Genomic DNA, 20,684 nt, shown 5'->3' on the forward strand with positions numbered 1-20,684 from the left:
TGAGAAGTTCTGGGTGGGTCACGGGGAAACTTCAGAGGGATTTACTTAAGTGACACTCTTGATTCGCATCCTCCCCAATGGGGATGGGGGGCAGATCCAATTCCTATCCCATTCCCAAGGAGAGAAGAGGCACCTCCTACACTAGGCTCCTTGAATCCCGCCTCCTGGGTTTGCTGTCACTGGAACAAATATAAGTTACCTCCACACACGTTTGCTTGGCAATGGTGGTTTCCAGGAATTTCCTGTTATTTCTACATCCTCACATCCTTTGGTTCCCCCCAAACTTAAACCAATGAGATATTTTTAGAGGGATTAAAATATCAAAAGGTTAAGCCAGTGATCCCCCAACTTGGATGAGTGTCAGAACGACCCGAGGCGCTGTTGTTAATGAGTATGAAGGCCAAGTTTGCCAAAGTCGCGTGGGGGCTGCGCATTTGTGTGTTCACTAAGTCCCCTCACTGATCCCCATAAAGCAGAGTTTGGGATCCACAGGGTTAAGAAAACCTAAGGGAAGAGCCCTGGCTGGTGTAGCTCAGTGGAATGAGTGCGGGCCTGTGAACCAAATGATTCGCAGGTTCGATTCCCAGTCAGGGCACATGCCTGGGTTGCAGGCCAGTTCCCAGCGGGGGATGCATGAGAGGCAACCAGACATTGATGTTTCTCTTCCTCTCTCCTTCCCTTCTCCTCTAAAGATAAATAAATAAAATCTTTAAAAAAAAAAAGAAAATCTAAGCTAAGAAAACAAACTATTGGCAAGTCTTGGGGAAGTGTGCCATCTCCTTCTCAGACTCTAATGTTGGATATAGTTTTGGAGTAAATGTGTGTTATAATGAAAAACTTGTCATTCTGAGATCTACTATGTTAAGCATTAAGAGTCAGATGTTAACTGTATGGATGTAACTAGGCTTCACTCAAAAAGCCTGCTGTTCTGAGCATGGTCAGGGATACAATGTACACAATAGTAGAAATACATTTTTCTTTTAAAAAGGGGGATTCTAGAAGTGATCATATTGTGGTCAGCATGTGAAATATAAATCCTTTGTTCTCTAGTGGATCTCAGCTAACATCTGGCCTTTACTACTTCCTGTTCTAGCAGGAAGATACTTAAGCGATTTAATTTGCAGTTATGATGCAAATAATAAAAAGTAGAATCAAAGAAAACGACGAGGTAAGGGCACGTGAACTGTGACTATGATAGCTTCTCCACACTGGCCTGCGTGTCCTCAGGGAGTTTGGGTGGGAAGGACGGAGTCTGTGGCATTAGGTGGCCGAGATTCTCCCAGCTTTGAGTGACGGGCGCCGCTGCAGACGGTTCTTTGCCGGAGGAGAAGCAAACATACATCTCATTAACATAACGACCTACGGCCTATCTCTGGAAATTTCATTAAAGGTGATAGGAAAGAAATCTGTCCATCAAAAAAGGGAGAATTATATTAAAATATTCAAGTATTTCAGGACACCCAAGCGAGCTGGCCGCCTTGGAAGGAGCCAAAGCAGAGGAAGCAGGATTATGACAACGAGGTCAGGAAGGGTCAGCGGAGTGGGCAGGGACTTCAGGGCGCTCATCATAATGGGGTTTGCTTTGCATGAAAAGGCCGTCCGTGTTCCGTGTTGAGACCCCAAGCCACACTCTGTATTAGGGCATAGCATATAAAATGCTTACTCAGAGAATGTGTAGAATTATCCTCGCTTAACATCAGGCTATTAAGTATGATGTCTAATTTCTCAGGCTTATGTACCTGTCAACCTATTTGTATTTGTGGACTCATGTAGAACTGGAGACTAATATTTGGCTGATATTGAGCTAAACACTTACAAAATTTTATCCTCACGGGTGGGCATTTTTCATCCCTTTTTAGGATAGAGCGAGAGAGACAGAAAGAAAAACATCAAGTGGCTGCCGCCGATATGCACTCTCTGACTGGGGATCGAACCCACAGACTGGGTTCTGACTGGTAATTGAACCTATGAACTTTTGGTTTATAGGCAGTGCTCCAACCGACTGAGCCACACTGGCCAGGGCTGAGCTAGACACTGTTTTTCGTCTTCAGGAACATCCTGGAAAATACACAGTGGTATACTGCTTGATTGACAAGGAACCTAAAATTCACAGCACTTCATCTGCTCTTTTATATCTTTTGTATTGGTTAACTGACTTATTATTTGACTTAACTTGATGAATGGCCACTGGCCTATGAATAGCTATAATTTGATTAGTACTTTGAAAGCTTTTTATTAACTGTGTTTATTGTCTTATTCAATTTTCTCAATTACTCACTATATTTACCACTGGTCTCCCAGTCTTCGCTCATGGCCACCAACAGTCCGTCCTCTGCAGAGCAGCCGGAGGAAGCTTTTAAAAATGCACATCAGAGCATATTTCTCTGCCACTTAAAATCTTCTGACGGCTTCCCGTTCATACTGGAATAAAGTCCTAGGACCACCCCCAGGGCTGATCCCTCCTGTCCTGCTGAGCCCCCCTCTCTGTGGCTCTGCCCCTCCTCTCTGTCCTTCGACCACATGGGATTCTAGCCTGTGAGCTCGTGGCCACAGGTCAGCGTCTTTGCAGAAGCTCTTCTCTCCGCCTGGACCACCCCTCTCCCAGCCCTTAGATAACCAACCACCTCCGGATGCTCCAACAGCAGTTACCAGGATCCAGCCCTTTTCTGCTGTTACATGAAGGTTGCATGTGCCCTTTTTAAGGACCTATCAGGGCTGTGTTTCTCAATGATATGATTGAAGATGAAAAACCGAATGGGTTGGAGCAGCTGGTGGGCACGGAGGGGGCTCTGTTTCAGTGGAGGGAGCAGAGGGGGCACTGGAAGACCGGAGCTCCAGCCGAAGAGTCTAATCTTGGGAAAATCAACTCCTCTCTCTGAGCTAAGCCTCCGTTTTTTTTCACTTGTAAAAGTGCAATCTAATATTGCTCATGGGATTTTAATAAAGATCAAGTGAAAGAATGTAAATAGAAGTATTTTGTAATTAAGGGCTCTTCATGTACAGCTGTGACTATTTGATCTATATTATACATGTGGCCATATATTTCTCTTTCTGCCTAAAGGAGAAATACTTTTAATAAAGCAATGTTCCTTTTATTAATAAAAAATTATGCTTAATGCATATAGCTCTCTTACCCTCACCACCACCACTACCATCACCACCACCATCATTACCACCTGGGCCTAAACAGACTCTTTGTATAGAGCAGGTTGTTTTGGGTGACCTCCCGTCTCCTTTTGACCCCCTTCCTATCCCCTCTCTCCCTCCTCCTGAGTACTTGCTATTCTCAGGTTGTCCTGTGGGTGCTCAGTCCCCTCTGTGGGCAGATCGCCTACTTGCAAATCTCTTTGTGACCTTCGGCAAGTTACTCCACTTCTCTGTTACTTCAATTTCCTTGTCTGTAAGATTAAGGACATATTGTGTGATGATTAAAGAGGTTAATACACACAGAGGTCTTGGGACAGCACCTGCCTCATGAAGTGTGAGCTCGTTATTTATGCTTCCAATGCCTCTTTCCTTTGCCACATCCTCCAAACTCAGGTCTCCTTTCAACCTGATTGTCAAAGAACATCTCCAAAAGAAAGGAATTTGGTAAGTGGCTTTACCTCACTATGTGAAGGCTGAGATACCCTGGGAGGACCCATCCCTCCCAGCAGAAGCTGTGTTTTGGAAAGGACACCTGGAAAGCGTAGGGCCAGGCCCAAGAAATGAATGTCTAGGATTGGACTCCTGCCTGCTGTGCAAGGCAGGGGGAGAGGCGTTTTGGTGAGGTGGGCGTTTCCTTTCCGGCTGCCACCATCACACCGGGCTTGCTCAGCAGGCTGGGTCTGACAACACCATGAGGAAGACAGAGGTTTGATCCCTACTCAGCCTGCAAGGCCCAGCTTGCTGTGTGAACTTCCCTGAAAGCATCCATCCGCCCTCCAAACTCCCATAACACTTTCCATGTACCTACCTCCCTTCACGTGCTACTTTTCACCTCATGATATAATCATTTGCATACATGTATGATTTCCTTATTCCGGGGGGTGACACCTGGCAATTGGGGTGAGGGGGCAGCTAGGCCGGCCCTGTTCCGGGAGCAATGGGGAAGGCAAAGCTGAATGGAGACATGGGGGTCTAGGGTGAGGTTCAGACCAGTCAGGTAAGGCAAACACACTGGCCCCCTAACCAAGTGCTGGCTGCTGCCACCTCACAGTGCCTAGCACAATGCCCTGATTAATATTTATTGTCCCCTAATAATCCAGTAACTTTGGAAAGAGAAAAACATCATCTTTGGCACAGGCTCTCTGCCTCTTTTCTTGTCTGAAAGCCACTGGTAACTAACAAGAAGGACTTGTTACTACTAAAATTAATTCAATGCAGATTTTCTGCTATGAATAGTATGACCTTCCCCAAACTGCTAGCGCAAATGGAAACTGCTCTGCTTTCTAGAGGCAGAATAGCATGCTGGTGGGTAAGAACGTGGGCTCTGCTAGTTAAGGCTCTGATCCTGGCTTTGCCATTTATTAGCCATATGACTTTGGGCAAATTGTTCTTCCTGTTTAGATTTTTTCCCTGAATACCTATGATATTTGTTTCTATCTCTTCTGTAAGGCAAGAATGTGCCCTCCTCTGCCTGAATTATGTCAGTGGTGTCCACACCTTTTTTACCCAGCTCGCAGTTCCTACAGCTATGAGCACTTACATAACAATGCCAAGAACTAGGTAGTGTGTCTGTCATTTGAACCAATGAGAAAATAAGGGTGGAGGGATGTGAACCAGTTCTCGTGTTTCTACTTAGAATGTGTTACAATGTACTGTAATTACTAATTTGCCTATTTAGGTTTGTGAACTCCTTAATAGCTGGGACCACGGTTTGTTGAGCTACCCACCCAGCGTGTAGCATGGGGCCTGGTCCACTCAGGAATGCTCACTGCCCTGAGTGGACTTGACTTAAACTCAGCAGCTGTCCACATCTTTCCTCCTCTCCTCTCAGCCCAGTGGGAAACGGAAATTGCCGGGAGAATCTTTCCCCTTCTTGTCCTTGTTCCATCCTCCCGCCGCTTAGCCAAGTGCCCTTGCTCACAGTCTTCTCTAGGTCCCCATGTGGTTCCCCCCAAACTCCTCTTCCTTCGCTTCCTTCTCTTTCCAAGTGCTATGTGTCTGTGGCTATTTCCAGATCTGTGCAGAGGTCTCTAAAGAAACTGGATACTGGGGTTTGAGAAGATGACACTACCCTTTTATTTTTATTTTATTCAAAAATTTATAAATGAATGGATGGATGGATGGATGGATAGATGGATGAACAAATGGATGGAGGGATGGACAGATGGATGGATGGAATACTGAGGGGCATGCGATGTGCTCGAACATTCCAACAGGGATGTATACTTCTGGAGAATGACCCCACCGCTTTAGTCCCAAGACTTTATAAACTAGGATCTGATGAGGCCCTCGCACCGCTGTGGTCTGGTTACATGAAGTGTGTGCTCAGACATATTTCCTGGTAGGCATGGCCTTGTAAAATCAGCCTCTCTGTTCAGGTAGGCTGCTTTCCACTGCTATATGGTTTCGTCTTTCTTTTACTGGGCACCTGCCTATTTTCCCTCTTGCTGAGACTGGCCCTCTCGGTCCCTGTGTGCAGATGAATTGAAGTTTGCTATCGCAGAGGGTTTCTCCTGTTTCACTGGCAGGGTTTCTCAGTCCATTAAGTGAATGAGATCTGGGAGCTGTTCAGAGAGAAACAAATCTTTTCCTTATCTGGCTGCTCCTACTTCTCCAGTTTTCCTGTCTGTTCCATTAGGCACCCACCATCCAGATGAAAAACAACCATCATAGCTATAGAAACCTCAAATAATTATTCTGAAACTAGACACTACAATGATAATCTCTTGATAATAAGTTAAAACCATTAAATTTTTTTTTACAAGTATGCGTGTAGAGCCTTGAAAGGCATAGGAATCTATTTTAAGGTTCAGCATAAAACAAAGTTAAAAGATCATGGTGGAAACTTCACTTGGAATTGCAAGGCACGGCAGTGACCAAGTTCACGAGCAAGACCTTATAATTATTTAACCACATGCGAACAAGCTGACTGCTGAAACGCTGACCAGGGCCCCGAAGACTGGGAAAGTACTTTCCGGAGGACACAATGGAACCCTCCCCTAGGAGCGGCCACTGGTTTTCCATAATTCATACGAATTTAATCAGAGAAGCCTCAGGTCGGGTGACTCAACCTTTGAGGTAATTACTCTAAAGGCCGCCGAGATTCCATTTAGGATATTAACAAAGCTACGGCGGTCACAAATGTCCATATTAAAGAGCCACAAATGCACATAAAAAGGAACAGATGTTTACTGCCAGGATTAGATTTCTCCTGGAGGAAAGTTCCGATCATGGTGTTTATTCTCATTGCCAGCCCGAACCCACATTTTTTGAAAAAACCCCATAAGGTAGCTTAGAAGAGTGGCCCCATTTTATGCTCCCGCAAAGTGAGATACCCCTTCTCAAAATAGGAAATGCATGTGAATCTTTTCTCACTTTGGAAACCAGAACTGGGGCATAATTTGTGGGTAAAGAGTAAACTTTGAGATTTATAGTTTCTCAGAGAGAAAGGCACAATGTGGCTTTTAGGCGATCGGATCAATTTTATACATCACACCGTAAAGGCAGTCTCATTACTGGGCTGCAAAGCACACATGCTCTTTCCATAAAGTACACTCGGGGATTAACAAAATGGACAAAAATACACGCTGGTGTCAGCAAAGCAGAGCCGCGTATAGGCCTGCAGATTCCCCTCCTCCGGGTTTTCCTAGAATCTTGCTGCCATCTTCCATATATATATATATATATATATACATACATACATACATATATACATTTGTGCAAATAAGTAACTAGGATTAAGATCAAGGCGGAATTCATCTGGGGAGCAAGCACTCCACCCTGGAGAAGTCTGGGTTTCCCTTTGGTTCAGGATTGGGAAACGCTGCCACAGCATGTGAGTCTTCCTTACTCTTGATTGTGCAGCAGGCTCGCTTTTAGACAGGTGAGCAGTGTTTGAGAGAAGGAGCTNTATACACACACACACATACATATATACATTTGTGCAAATAAGTAACTAGGATTAAGATCAAGGCGGAATTCATCTGCGGAGCAAGCACCCCACCCTGGAGAAGTCTGGGTTTCCCTTTGGTTCAGGATTGGGAAACGCTGCCACAGCATGTGAGTCTTCCTTACTCTTGATTGTGCAGCAGGCTCGCTTTTAGACAGGTGAGCAGTGTTTGAGAGAAGGAGCTTAGCAGATTGTTTTCAGGCCCTCAGAACACTACTAAATACTCCCAAACCACCTTTCACCAAGGGGCCCTCGTGGTACGACAGGACCCCGGTAGGGTGTGTGAGGCTCCCTAGAAGGATCTGGCGTAGCGTCGGCCCCTCAGAGGTCCTGGCCCAGCAGCGGAAACGGTGGGGAACATTAAAGTGCTTCCCACGTGCAGTGCTGTGAAAGACAATTCAGCATTGCAGAAGGGTCAACCGTTGGGTGCAGTCTGTTCTATGATGTTTTCACAGGTTCGGGGAATCGAGAGAAGGGGAGGTTTCTACTGTCTTTTTCATACCTTTTGGGTTTTTTCTTAAACTTTTTTTAAAAATATTTTATTTATTTATCTTTAGAGGGGAAAGGAAGGAGAGAGGAAGGAAACATCAATGTATGGTTGCTTCTCGTGCATCCCGTGCAGGGAACTGGCCCCTGTCGGAAACTGGCCTGCAACCCAAGCATGTGCCCTGACTGGGAATCGAACCGCAATCGTCTGGTTTGCAGGCCTGCGCTCAATCCACTGAGCTACACCAGCCAGGGCCTTTTTCTTAAACTTTTTAATTAAAAAAGAGCTGGCAAGGCTGGGGTTGGGGAGGCATCTGGCAATGATTCCCCACAGGCCTGCTCCTCCCCAACCTGCTTGCCCCGATGAGGGTCAGGTGTGTCCCCCTGCGCCCTTCATCCCCAAATGACTTTGTGACTTTCTAAGTGCAGTTGAGGACCTGTGGCGTCTGTGTCACCTGGGAGCTTGTTAGAAATGTGGGATTCTGGTCCTAGAATCGGTGACTCAGAATCTGCATTTTAATAAGGTCCTTGTGTGATTCACGGGCACTCTGATGCTTGAGATGCTGTCCTGGGGACACCGTCTCCACCTAAAGTAGATAGAATTTGTGCAATGTGTGGTTGCCCCATTTAAAATATTTACTACACGGAGGAGATTTTTCCTACTCAGGAATCAGAGGGAAAGGAGGGTTTGATGGATTGCAGGTTAGGAAAGTGAAAAGGATGTATGGGCCTTTGATGTCTTTATTTCCTAAATGCTTATTGGTAAATTTGGTTCATAAAATGGAAAAACCCCAAACACCAAGAATTCTGATTATAATTTCATCTGTGTAAGGTTTCCCTCTCTAGAGACAGTAGACAAAATAATAAATGAACTATCTAACATTAAAGTACACTTCCTATATGACAGGCACCCATTCCGAACACTTAAAATGTAATCTTCACAATAACTCTGTAAGGTAGAAATAGTATCCTCATTTCCTAATTTTTATTTATTTATTTTTTAAAGATTTTATTTATTTAGTTTTAGAGAGAGGGGAAGGGAGAGAGAAAGAGAGGGAGCGAAATATCAATGCATGGTTGCCTTTCATGTGCCCCCAACCGGGGACCTGGCCCGCAACCCAGGCATGTGCCCTGACTGGGAATTGAACTGGTGACCCTTTGGTTTGAAGGCCACACTCAATCCACCGAGCTACACCATCCAGGGCAGTATCCTTACTTTTTTAGATGGGGAAAGTGGGCCACAGAGAGGTTGAACAACTTGCCCAAGGTCACACAGTGACTAAATGATCAAGTCAGGACCTGAACTCAAGGAGGTCTAGCGAACCAAGTCATCCTTACCTGTCTATGGGAAGTCAGCTCCAAATGATCACCACAGGAAAAAGAAGTAAATTCTGGGGACTAAAATACATAGTGAAAGGTTTGAAATACAGAAACCGAAGCACAGAGAGGACCCTTCCTTACTCAAAGTAACCCAGACAGAAGAAGAGCTGAGATGGGTCTTCTGGTTCCTTGTCCTGTGGTCGGTCTTTTAACTGAACACATATGGTTTTTAGTATACAACAAGGATTTATCGCTCCATCTCAACACCCTTTCAAATTCTGACATTTTTACTCTATACCTCAAACACTAAGGGCTGTTTTTCTAATTAAAATGTCTTTTCTTCCAGTAAATTTATTGAACAAGAGACAGCTGTTGCGTCTCTTGTTTCCCACACTGGCTGCTGGCGATGATTTTTCGAAAAGTTAATCCTCATGATGGTACAGGCTCTGCCTCCAAGAGGCTGAAAACACTTGGAAAAGAGGCAAAAATAAGCAAATGATTAAAACAACCAAGCTAAGAAAGAGTTACTTTGTTTTCTAGCTGCCCATCCGAAAGTTTAAAAGACCCCTAAATAATTTGGAACTCACAAAAGGATCATTTCATGTTGAGTTTAGGATGGTGAGAACTAACCTTTGTGGAAGGCCTACTGTGTGCCAGGCATGGTGCATCTGGGCTTTATTTACCCATGATAACGATAGCTGTGAAGGAGATGTTGCTACTCGTCCATTTCACAGGTGGGAGACTTTGGCTGGGAGAGCTAAAGGTGTTGTCCAAAGTTACAGAAAGCGAATGGAAAGCTGTTTTCGTAACTACTATGCTACATTCTACAGCCAAGACAACTGCAGCCCAGACAAGTAAACAAGTTGCCCACAAGTCCCAAAGCTAGTAAAGGGGCATTGCTGTGCCCTGCTGACTCTTCTTCAATACGGGCCCAGCTGGCCCGATGGCACATGGCAAATCCTATGGAATTTTGATGGACCATCTCTTAGCACAAATACTGCTCGGAAAGAGTTCCATCTACTTCCTTAGGAAACTTGGATTCAGGAAGCAAAATCTCTCCTCAAAAAGAATGGGGTCAAAGGACATATTTATTTAGAAAAGTAGGAAGGACATTATGTCCAAATGATTTGTCTGATTCCGACCATGAAACAACAACGCCTGAGACCACTGATGCTCGGGGACTTGAAAGGCATAGTTTGTGGGGGAAAAAAGTGGCAGCTTAAGTCTGGCCTGAGATATTTTCTGACCAAACAGTAACCAAAAAAGAAAAACTATTGTGCTGTTAGCAGTTAATTTCGTTTGTCTGGTTTGTGTCTGCAGATGACAACTTCTGCAGAGAGAGCCGAGCTCCCAAATGGTGGTACCAAAGTGCTCTTCAACCCAAACACACGGTGTCTGTGTGTTCTCTTTACTGTTTATTTAGAACCATGTGGTGAGTTAAATGAAAGGCATCATAAGATGATCCAGACTTGCTGCCCCAAGCAGAACAGGCAGTGTGCTTCCTGGGACTGCCTCGTTCACAACAGTCTCAATTCTAGGGCTACATTTGCCTGGAGAGATGAGAAAAAGGGGAGGAGGGAGAAGGACACTGTCAAAGTGAGGAGGAAGCTTCTGGAGGAAAAATTCCATTCCTACAGGTTACCTCTTAAGAGGGTTATTGGGTGGATCCACGTAGTGGAGATAGAGACACTGCAGTTATCACAAATGCCTGCAGGGCTGCCTCAAGGTTGACAGTCCTCAACCGGGTTTTTTACCTTCCTGGGGACAGTGGGCCATGTCTGGAGACATTTTTGGCAGTTATAATTTGGGTCTCTGTGTGTGTTCCCTACTGACATCTAGTGGGTGGAGGCTTGGGATGCAGCTAAACATCTTACAGATGCACAGGGCAGCCCCGCCCACAACAAAGAATTGTCCACCTGCCCCTGAGTCAATAATGCAGAGTTGAGAAACCTTGCCTTAGGCAGAATTGTGCGGCGAGTGAGTTTCTTGGGGCCTTTGATTCAAAGTACTCTTACTCTGACCTCAAGGCACTGGAGTTCCTCCTTTAGGGCTTTCCATCATTTCCTCCCTGAATATCAGTGGGACTGATTCCAGGAAATAGTCTCACTGAATTAATACACCCTGAGGCAGGAATGACTAATAGATTCAGCACCAGCAGGAACACCTGTATTTTAAGTGACTCACTAATTTAAACTCAGCTCCAAGCTGTGAAATTTTAGCAAGGGTGCTACAATTAACGCGGACACTTCTCTTTTTGTAGATGGAAAGCTGGTGAAATTCACAAAGAACTGCTCACTTTTTGAAGTCATAATATGTGTAAGCAAATCTGTGATGTGGTTTCACTGGAATATAATCATTAATATTTTTTATTACAATCAATCATTTGCAATTGGCATTGATCACGATAGCTTTCCAGCAAGTAAAGAAACGTCCTGTGCCACAAACAAGCCTTATTTACTTTCTTTTTATTAACAATAGTGACTTGTAGGTTTTGTTATGATAGGGCTCATTTGTTAGGTGTTTGAAACGTCCCTGTTACCCTAAGTCCCAGGCTGTCTTCTCTCTGTGAGCCTAAGTGGACCTGTATTTGAATGGCATACTGAGTAGGCTTTTATTTAAAGTAAGTGATCCCGAGACAGCATGAATGAAATACTTAGTGGAGATGAGCTTTGAGTCATTTCTTCTCATTTTAAGACATGGAAACGTAAGGTTTTGATCTTTATGCCAGTATATGAAACCAAACCAAAGGGACCCTGACTTGGCAAACCCACACTGGGTTGACTTCCTGAATCATTTTACCCTGTTCCCACTTCACCTTTGTTCTTCTGACCATCAGCGAGGGACATGGATGGTAGCTTGAGGTGCAGCAATAGTCCATGGTGAGTTTTCAGAGGCAAACTCTCTAGCTCAATTGGTCCTTGTTCAATGGGCTCTGAGTAGTAAAATTCAGGGAATAGTTGGGGCTACAAAAACCTTGAGGCTCACATGCGTTCAAACACCTAATTCGTAAAAAAGGAAATCGAGGTCCGAGAAGGTGGCCTCATTCGATCAAGGCCATATGGACAGTTATAAGCAAAACCAAGCCTTGAACCTTGCAGATGTGTTGACATCTAATACAAAGTTCCATCAGCAGCCTCTCCCCTGACACAGGGAAGGCTGAGACAGTGCAGCGGGAAGCAGTGAGGTCAGGTAGCCTTCATCTAGCAAGCTTCTTATTTCCAGAACAAGCAGCACCTTCCTTTCATACCTACAACCTGTCATCAAGATTAACACAACTATTGATTGATTACTTAGGATAAAATAGTCCGGGGCCAAAGCATTCAGATGATTCCTTATGCCAAGGTAATGGGCAGACTTTCTAAATCAGCCCTAGGTGGTGGCAAACGATGGTACTCTATGGTTCATGGGCAATTCTGGCAGTATGGTATGATGTGAACTGAGGGAGTGGAGGACAGTGGTAAAATCTATAAGGGTGCCAGGTGGATAGACCCTCAGACGGAGAGAGAGAGAGAGAGAGAGAGAAGGAGAGGGAGAGTGAATGGAGACGACTATTTAGGAAGTGTGTTTGGTGAAATTATCATCAGATGGGGCCACCCTGAGCCTGGTCCAGGAGCCCCATACTCGGGCCAATCTAATTCTTTTCCTCTTGGTCAGTGCATCTGGAGACCAAAGGCCTTTCTTCAACCAATCTGTGACACATGGAAAGTTCTTGTGATGGGCTGGGGCCTGACAGGGTCAGAAAGCACAGCATATTCTTAATCTTGGAAATGTGGGATCTTAAGCCGGTCCCAATTACACGTACTCTGAACTGCGTAGTTTGAAAGGAGAGGAAATGCACTATGGCGACAACTGCCCCTGCCTGAAAACAGAGACGAAGCCAATCACAGGTTTGGCCAATATATCCTGAGTCTTCTTGTAGCAAGACTTGTCTGTAAAGGTAGGAATGACATAGTTAGATGTATTGTGGAGGTGGGCCAGCAGCAAACGGATTCTAGAAGCCTTAGTAATAGATTTTCACAAACACCCCAAAGGGATATTCAAAATGAATGGATAGTTCTCAAGAATTAGACCTGTAATGTGGCACTGGGGACCCATTTCTGAGTCACACTTATGACGGTTTCTTCAATTACGAAATGGGTTATTCAGGAAAGCTGGATGGCACTTGGTTATAGAATGCATCCGACCCATCCTCTGTTTTTGAAACAAGATAACAGGACAGCTGCTTCTGTCTCCTTAAGCTTTCCTGGCAGGGGAGGTGCATTTGGCCTGGAGGAACCGAGAAGATGGGGGTGGTTGATGACCGCATCTGTCATTTATTGCGTGAGGCTTGCAATATTTCAGACATGGTGCTAAGCACATTCCATTATTTCTATTGACCCTTATGCTAATATTCAACTAAATAAAGATTGGCTCCATTTTGCAGATGAAAAAAAACCTGAATATTAAGAAAGGAAAAGCAACTACCAAAGGTCACAGTGAAGAGGTAGAGCCACTCTGGTCCCCAAGTGGATCTAATCACAGGCCTGTGCCCTTGGCCCTTCCATTGCATTTTAAGGGGTCAGCAATGTGAAGATATGGTTTGGGGGCATTAAAAATGGTTGGTGCAGAGATAACTGGAGTGAAGATGGTATATACTTTTCTGATCTTGTCCTCATCATTTTCCTGGCCCTCCCCACCATCCTATTCTGTACTTAAAAGAAAAAGATAAAAGCAAGTAAAGAGAAATAAAACAGAGTTTCATAGAAACAATGAAACAAGAGTATTAAACATACAGGCAGGGTTTCAAACAGCACAAATATAAAGCTCCTCTGGCCTATTTGGAAATCAGAGGAAGCAATAAAACAAGAGCCAAGAGACAAGGAGTCAAGGAGGGCCAGGGAGGGGTGAGGATTCCCCGGGTGGGGTCTCTCAAGAAGTCTGAAGACCAAGGCCTCAGCAGTGCAGACAGTGGGGGAGGATGCAGATATTGTCTTCTTGTTTCTTGTGGGGAGTCTGCATGCTCTTCCTGACCCGTCAGCAAGCAGGAGAGGCCACTGCAGCGTATTGCCCTCTGACCCTCAGGGGCCCATGCTCCACTGCTGAAGACCTTTCTCTGATCTGCAGTTAAAGGCCACCAGCCTTGAAGAGGGCTCTCAGCTTTGATGCTTCTCCATTGACTTTTGTTCGAACTGAACCAGTATTTGTTTGTAGCTCAAATCATGTCTTAAGCCCTTGCCCATTAAACACACTTCATAGAATTCTCTCCCTGTCAATTCTATCCAAGGCAATGGGAACATTCAAGACATTGTTCCACTTGACCCCTCAACCTCTCAGATGTGTCATTATTCACTAAATTATTCTATTTGGAATTTCTACGGATAAACCTATCTTCATAGCTTAGGTGCACAGGGCATCCCCCCCTCCCAAAAGAAACCACATCAAATTTGCAGATCATGCACTGGAAGGTGTAAGGGGAGGGAGCAAGAACACTCATGTTTATTGAGTGCCTGCTGCTGACAATGGCCGTGACACATTTATTCATCTGGACTCTGTGCCTTTGTTTTAAATCTCCACTGTTTCCCCAGATTGTGCCCCAGGACTTGTCACAGAGGAGGCTCGCAGTACCTGTTTACCGACTGATTTAATTAGAGTCTCACCGAAGCTCTAAGAGGCTTTATGTCCCTATTTTACAGTACAGAAATGGAGATTACAAAAGCTCAAGCAATGTGCTCAAATTCATGAGATCGATATGTGGGGATTTGAATCCAAGGACACATGACTCCAAAGTCTGTTTGTTTAACTGTAACACATCAACTCTAGAAGCAACTAGGAAAGTAGGCAAAATCGGTAATCCTTGCTGTGCCTAGAGATGCTAATGCTACCCAAAGAAGGTTTGGAGGACTGTAACACACTTATTTTTTTTAATAAGAAGATGATTCCAATATAAAGACTAAGTCCTTCCTGACCTCACTTAGTTCCATAATATTATCCTACATTTATATAGCCACTTGTGACACAGATTCGTCATCAACACCTGTGCATTCCCTACTTCCTGGGCACACAGCTAGACTACATTTCCCAGACTCCCTTGCAGTGAGATATGGCCATGTGACTGAGTTCCAGCCAATGGTATGAATAAAAGCATTTGGCACCCCTTCTAGGCTTGGCCCATAAAACAACTTCATATAGCCTTTTGTTTGCTTTTCTCCCTTCTCCTGCTGAATAAACAAAATTCTGAAGTCCTAGAGGTAAATGAGGATGTAAGAAAGAAGGGGCATAGGTCCCCAGATGATCACAGGGAACATCGCCCACCGACCAAGACCATGTGACACCAGACTCCACAAGAGTCAGATACAAAATTCTTTTGTATGAAGTCGCTGATGTTTTGGGGTTCACTTTGTTGCAGAAGAGAGCATTATTTTACTAATAGGCCCTCCCTGATGCCCAATAGCATTCTTATCTTTTCTGTCATCAAATCCTCTGCAAATGCAATCAAAATCAATGGAAGCTTAAAAGTGAGAGGTGTGAAGAATCACCGAGAACAACCAAAATGTCTGTATGTACAGATGGTGTATTATAGAATTACACACCTGAAACCTCTACAATTTTGTTAACCAAAGTCACCCCTATAAATTCAATAAAAAGAAAAAATACCTGTGTGATACATTGCTGAATGGCCTATGGCATGTTCATTAGTCTGAGTTTATGGGCTTAGTTTTTCCACAAGCAATTTCAGGGTGTTGGGTCAGATGGTCTCTAAGGTTTCTTCTAATTCCAAACCTCTGTAAGTCTTCTTAGATGTTAAAAAATTATGTGTTGATACGTTCAGAAACTGTGATATCTCTTGACTTGGAGCTCCTTAAAGGTTAAGACTGCTTCCTCGTTGTGTGTATATGCCTAGAATCCCTTCTCTTCGATGCTCTCATGTTAAATTTAATTATGATTTTCTGTTGAAAAAACTCAAAGAATTTACTAATGTTCTGATTTATGCCAATGATTTTTTGATCTGATTTGGTGTGCAGTATCAAATGATTGAAATTCTCATGAGTATTTTCATTATGCATTACTACGATAGGCTCTTTTATATTCATTTACATAGATATAATCTTTGAAGAACGATTTTATAATAATACTGGAAGACTTTTTGATTAAAGGTAGTGCCAGCAGTAATTGGAATTTTGATGGCTTCATTTACAGTTCTAGTTAGCTAAATATTATAGAAGTATAACTCCTACTTAGAGTTGAGAAAATTAGAGCACAGAATATTCAGAATTTTCTCATGCAAATAGCCCTTAACTTGAGGTTCATAAAAATAGTACTGAGAAAAACTACAAGCAATTTGTAAAGTTTGAAAAAGCCCAAGGAAAATTATACAATGACATGAAGCAGCCTATGCCATTTTCATGAAAAATCATATGCCTTCTGATTATTAAAAATATACAGCAATTTTTCTATATGTCTGTGTAGTGTGGGAACATCAGTTCTCATGAAAAATATTAGATTACATATGCTTTTGGTTACTAAACACAGGCAATGAATTTTATTACTTAGTAAATGCAGTTTGGCAAGTAAAATGTTTGAAACCAAAGGATTCAAGGGAGGTGGTGGTGGTGAGAATACCAAGAAGGTCTTGGCAGAAAATGGAAAACCCCACTTTGAGCAGAATGAAATCGAATGGTGGGAAACCAATGGTTTTTAAAAACTTCTCAATGGCAGCTGCAGGGGGAGCTGATGGTCCAAACACTCAGCTGTTCACTGTGGTGACGTAGGGCAACCAACTTCAGCACACGGGCCTTGGGCTACTGGTGTGTAAAATGTGAGGGCTGGAGGAAGGGACTCTGAGCTCAGCATCAGCATCGGGGCGAGAATGCATCTGCACTCTACCATGGTGGGAGCTGGACTTGCACACGCATTTCCCTTCTATAGCGCAGCCAGATTTCACGGCAAGAATATGTCCTCAAGGCCAAGACTGGAAACAAAAGCCAAGATGGATCAAACACAAGCCTGGGACTTTCCAGCTGGGGGTGTGGCAGGTGGGGGTGGCATAGGAAAATAACTCTTGGCTCACTGCATGCAAAATAGCACCACATATTCATTAGAGACGATGTTTCTTTCTCTCCCTCCCTCTCTCTCTTGCCCTCTATCTAAAAAGCCGTGAACAAAATGTCCTCGGTCGAGGATTAAAAAAAAAAACTACCCCCCCCAAATCCAAAGTTGGAGAGTATGTGATGAAGTGGCTAATTACTGCTGATGGGCCAGTGTCTCAACTGGTCCAATAATCTGGTTACAATTTCGCAACAGAATAGGTTTAAAGACGTTCAGTCCCTCTGCCCTAGCATTTCCTTTTACTGAGTAGGATTTGGTCCTGAGGAAATATCAGAGGAGCAACATTATGAACAATGCAGTTCATTAGAAGATTACTTGCATAACATAAAGGCCTAGCAATTAGGGACCGATATGTGTCACTCTATGATGGAGGACTAAGTAGCCATGAACAAAATTCTGTTTTAGTATTTACTGACAAAGGGACATCTTAACAAAATGTACACTCTTGACATTAGTAACACTTGGGCGTGCTGTTATTTTGCTGTCGACAACTTTCTGATCCCATGAAAAGACATTCTACTTAGGTTGTAGTATATAGTAAGTACCATAGCGATTCCCTCCCTTTTTTCCTTCCTTCCTTCCTTCCTTCCTTCCTTCCTTCCTTCCTTCCTTCCTTCCTTCCTTCCTTCCTCCCTCCCTTCCTTCCTTCCTCCCTTCCTTCCTTCTTCCTTATTATTAGAGAGAGAAAGGAATTGGGGAGGGGGGAGAAAGAGAGAGATAAAAGGAAAGACAGACAGAAACGAAGAGAAACATCAGTTTGTTGTTCCACTTATTGCTATAGTCATTGGTTGATTCCTGTATGTGCCCTGGTCAAGGACTGACCCCACAACCTTGCTGCATTGTGATGACAATCTAACGAACTGAGCTACTCGGGTAGGGCTTGTGATTCTCTTTCTGAAGGAATGACATGGTCATTGAGGAGCAGTTGAAATGCCTGAGGAACACCTATAGAGCCGCCTTTGAAAAACGACATGGGCTTTACAATAAAGTACCGAGTTTTCCCAAATTAAATGCTTTGTTTGACTGAAAAATTTGCCCAGTAGGATAGTCTCAAAACAACACCACGTTGCTCCAGGGTCCCTTTCCTTTACCCAGACACGGCTGCGCCCATGTCATCATTTATGGCAGTGTGATTTCCACATCTTCAAATGTAAAGTCTAGGTAATCTAGTTTTAAAAGTGAAAGAGAAACTAGAGATTAATTATCCTCACTTTTCTCATTTAATTGACACGAATTCAAGGCCTAGACAGATTACGTAATTTGCTTAGTTACATGAAAAATATTTAACCTCGAGAATAGCGGGAAACATTAAGTTGAAAAAAGCCTATGTAATTCTTCACCTTGCTTAACAGAAACCCCACCTGAACAAACAAACAAGCGAGCAGACACTGCGAGGATGACCGTGAGCATCCTTGGGCAACGACAGAGTGAGCCCCTGTGGCATCCTCACAGACATCCCTCCCCTGCTACCTGGGATGCCCTCGACAGTGGTGCCTTGAGAAAAAAACAACCACAGGCAACTTTGTAACAGGACTAACTTTATATCACAAAATAATTTCATGAAGCCTGGCTCAGTGCCAATACAGCAGATCCTTGTGTGGCCTTTCGGGCACGTTTAGAGGGGTCTGAGTTCTCGGTTTCCTTTTCAACCAAGGCCAAAAAGGCCTCTAACTTCACCAGTTAGCATTTTAGGTATTCATAGTTTAGAGCAAACTCCTTTATGCTGTGAATCATGGTTTTATGCAAAGTAGAGCTCATTATAATGCCATAAATGTTAGCAGAATTCCCCTCAGATCATCTAGGAAGCAGCATTTAATTCTGGACGAATAAAATATATTAAGGTGCTTTCCTACATTCTTCTTTACAAATCAGTATTTTTCAGTGAGTTATTTCGTACAGTCCTAATTTCAAATTAGGTGAAATAAATCAATGAGAAAATTTTGGCACAATCCAACTCCATCAGAGCTGAAATTAAATAGCCCCAGAAAACAAACAATTTTCCGCTTGAGTTAATATAAAACATATAACTTTAACAAGCATTGCGTCTGAGGTGGCTCTTTATGTGAAAACGCTGCTTTGCTTGGTCTCAGGAAAATAGATTGTGTTCTTTTTCCCTGTTCATTTTAAACAATGGTTTTCTTTTCATAAAGGTTAACTGATTTTCTATATTGCATCACAATAATATTACCTAGCATGTGTTTCAAAGGAGAAACTATGCATATTTACCCTTTAAATTATGCTACTAAAGCAAGCGCTTAGTTGTGATGTCTTACAACTTTATTATGGTCTCCCTTTAGGTTTCTTAAAATAAACATTTAGTCCAAGACCACAGCAAAAGAGAGAGGGTAAAAGGGCACTTTTACTTCATCCACAAAGAATCTAAAGTGATGATTTTCTCAGCTGAGTCCATTAACATGTGGACACATGTGTATGGCGTAGATTCCGTTTGAAAACAGAACTACTGTGAGTTTCTACTCTGTGAAGCAAATGCTGGGAAGCAGAAGTCCCCTGCTCCCCTGGGAGGCAGCTGAGGTTCCAGCCCAGCCTGCAAGAAAAGCATCCAGCTTCCACGAGATTGGTTGATGGCTGGCCTGGTCCAGGATTGTTCTGGAGTGAGCCCAGAGTCTAGCCCAGTCCTGGTCATCAGCTGACTGGGTCTGGGGGGTTCTGCTCAATAGCAAGATGGTCTGGACTATCTTGGACTCTAGAACAGGGGTCCACAAACAGTAGTTCTTGGGCCAAAGCTGGCTTGCTACCTGTATTGTAAATAAAGATTTATTGAAACCCAGCCAAGCCCATTTGCTTATTTATAGAGTCCATGGCTTGTCATGCTACAATGGCAGAATTGAGTACAACGTGAAGCCAGAGATATTCACTCCCTAGCCCCTGCTCTGAAGGATCTGGGGCGGCTGTTCAGTACTATATCTAGAACCAACCTCAGAGCAAGAAAAATCCATTGGATCACCCACGTTTATGCCAAGTTTTGTCATGTTCATATGTTTCAGGAGGGTATGTTTTTTGAGGCTGTAACTTTGGAGGCTTAATCAGGGAGGTATTTTATCATGAGCTACTGTTGTGTAGCACTGGACCCCGCATTGTCCCTTGTCAGAGGGGGACACTTTTCCTTGTTTTTTTGCACTGCTGTCGCATCTGTGCACTCACACACACACCTGGGGCTGCAAAGCCTTTGCCATCAGTGTTGGTTGCAAGGCCTGCTCAGAGCAGCATTAACATGGAGGCTTGGCTAAGCTCGCTCTGTAGAAATTTTCCATGGATTGAGCAGGTTTATGACATAGAAGAGTGTGAAATTGAAGTGGGGGAGAATATTGGCCAGGTTGGCAGTGGAATAGAAACGGGAGTGGGTGCTCTTGGTGGCTGTTAATGAGAATTAAGATGAGAAGGTGATTCTGAGACCCGCACTTCCTAAGGGCGTGAAGCATGGTCTGGCTCCCCCAGGTGCCAGGAACTCAAGTGTAAATGGGGAGAGAGACAGGGCAGCGATGCCAGGAGATGTAACGTTATGGCCATTACAGACGGCTTGTAAACTTCTGGAAGGCAGAGAGCTCCAGTGTTTCAATTCTACAGGGGAATGAGTTCTGGGAGAAATAGCTCTGTACACTTATTTGTCACTCAGTAGGGAGGTGACATAAATGGATTATTCAAAGTGAGGGCGCACCATGACATGCCATGTCTACGG

The 20,684-nt window shown here is 43.8% G+C and overlaps 1 protein-coding gene across 3 annotated transcripts in view; it reads right to left on the reverse strand.

Moving 5' to 3' along the window:
- THRB (thyroid hormone receptor beta) overlaps positions 1 to 20,684 on the reverse strand; it is a 332,868-nt gene that overhangs the window by 73,540 nt on the left and 238,644 nt on the right. The gene's annotated exons all lie outside the window — the stretch shown is intronic.

The sequence above is a fragment of the Sturnira hondurensis genome, unplaced genomic scaffold (genome assembly GCF_014824575.4).
Source record: "Sturnira hondurensis isolate 20B ecotype Veracruz unplaced genomic scaffold, ASM1482457v3 Scaffold0019006, whole genome shotgun sequence".
Taxonomy (NCBI): domain Eukaryota; kingdom Metazoa; phylum Chordata; class Mammalia; order Chiroptera; family Phyllostomidae; genus Sturnira; species Sturnira hondurensis.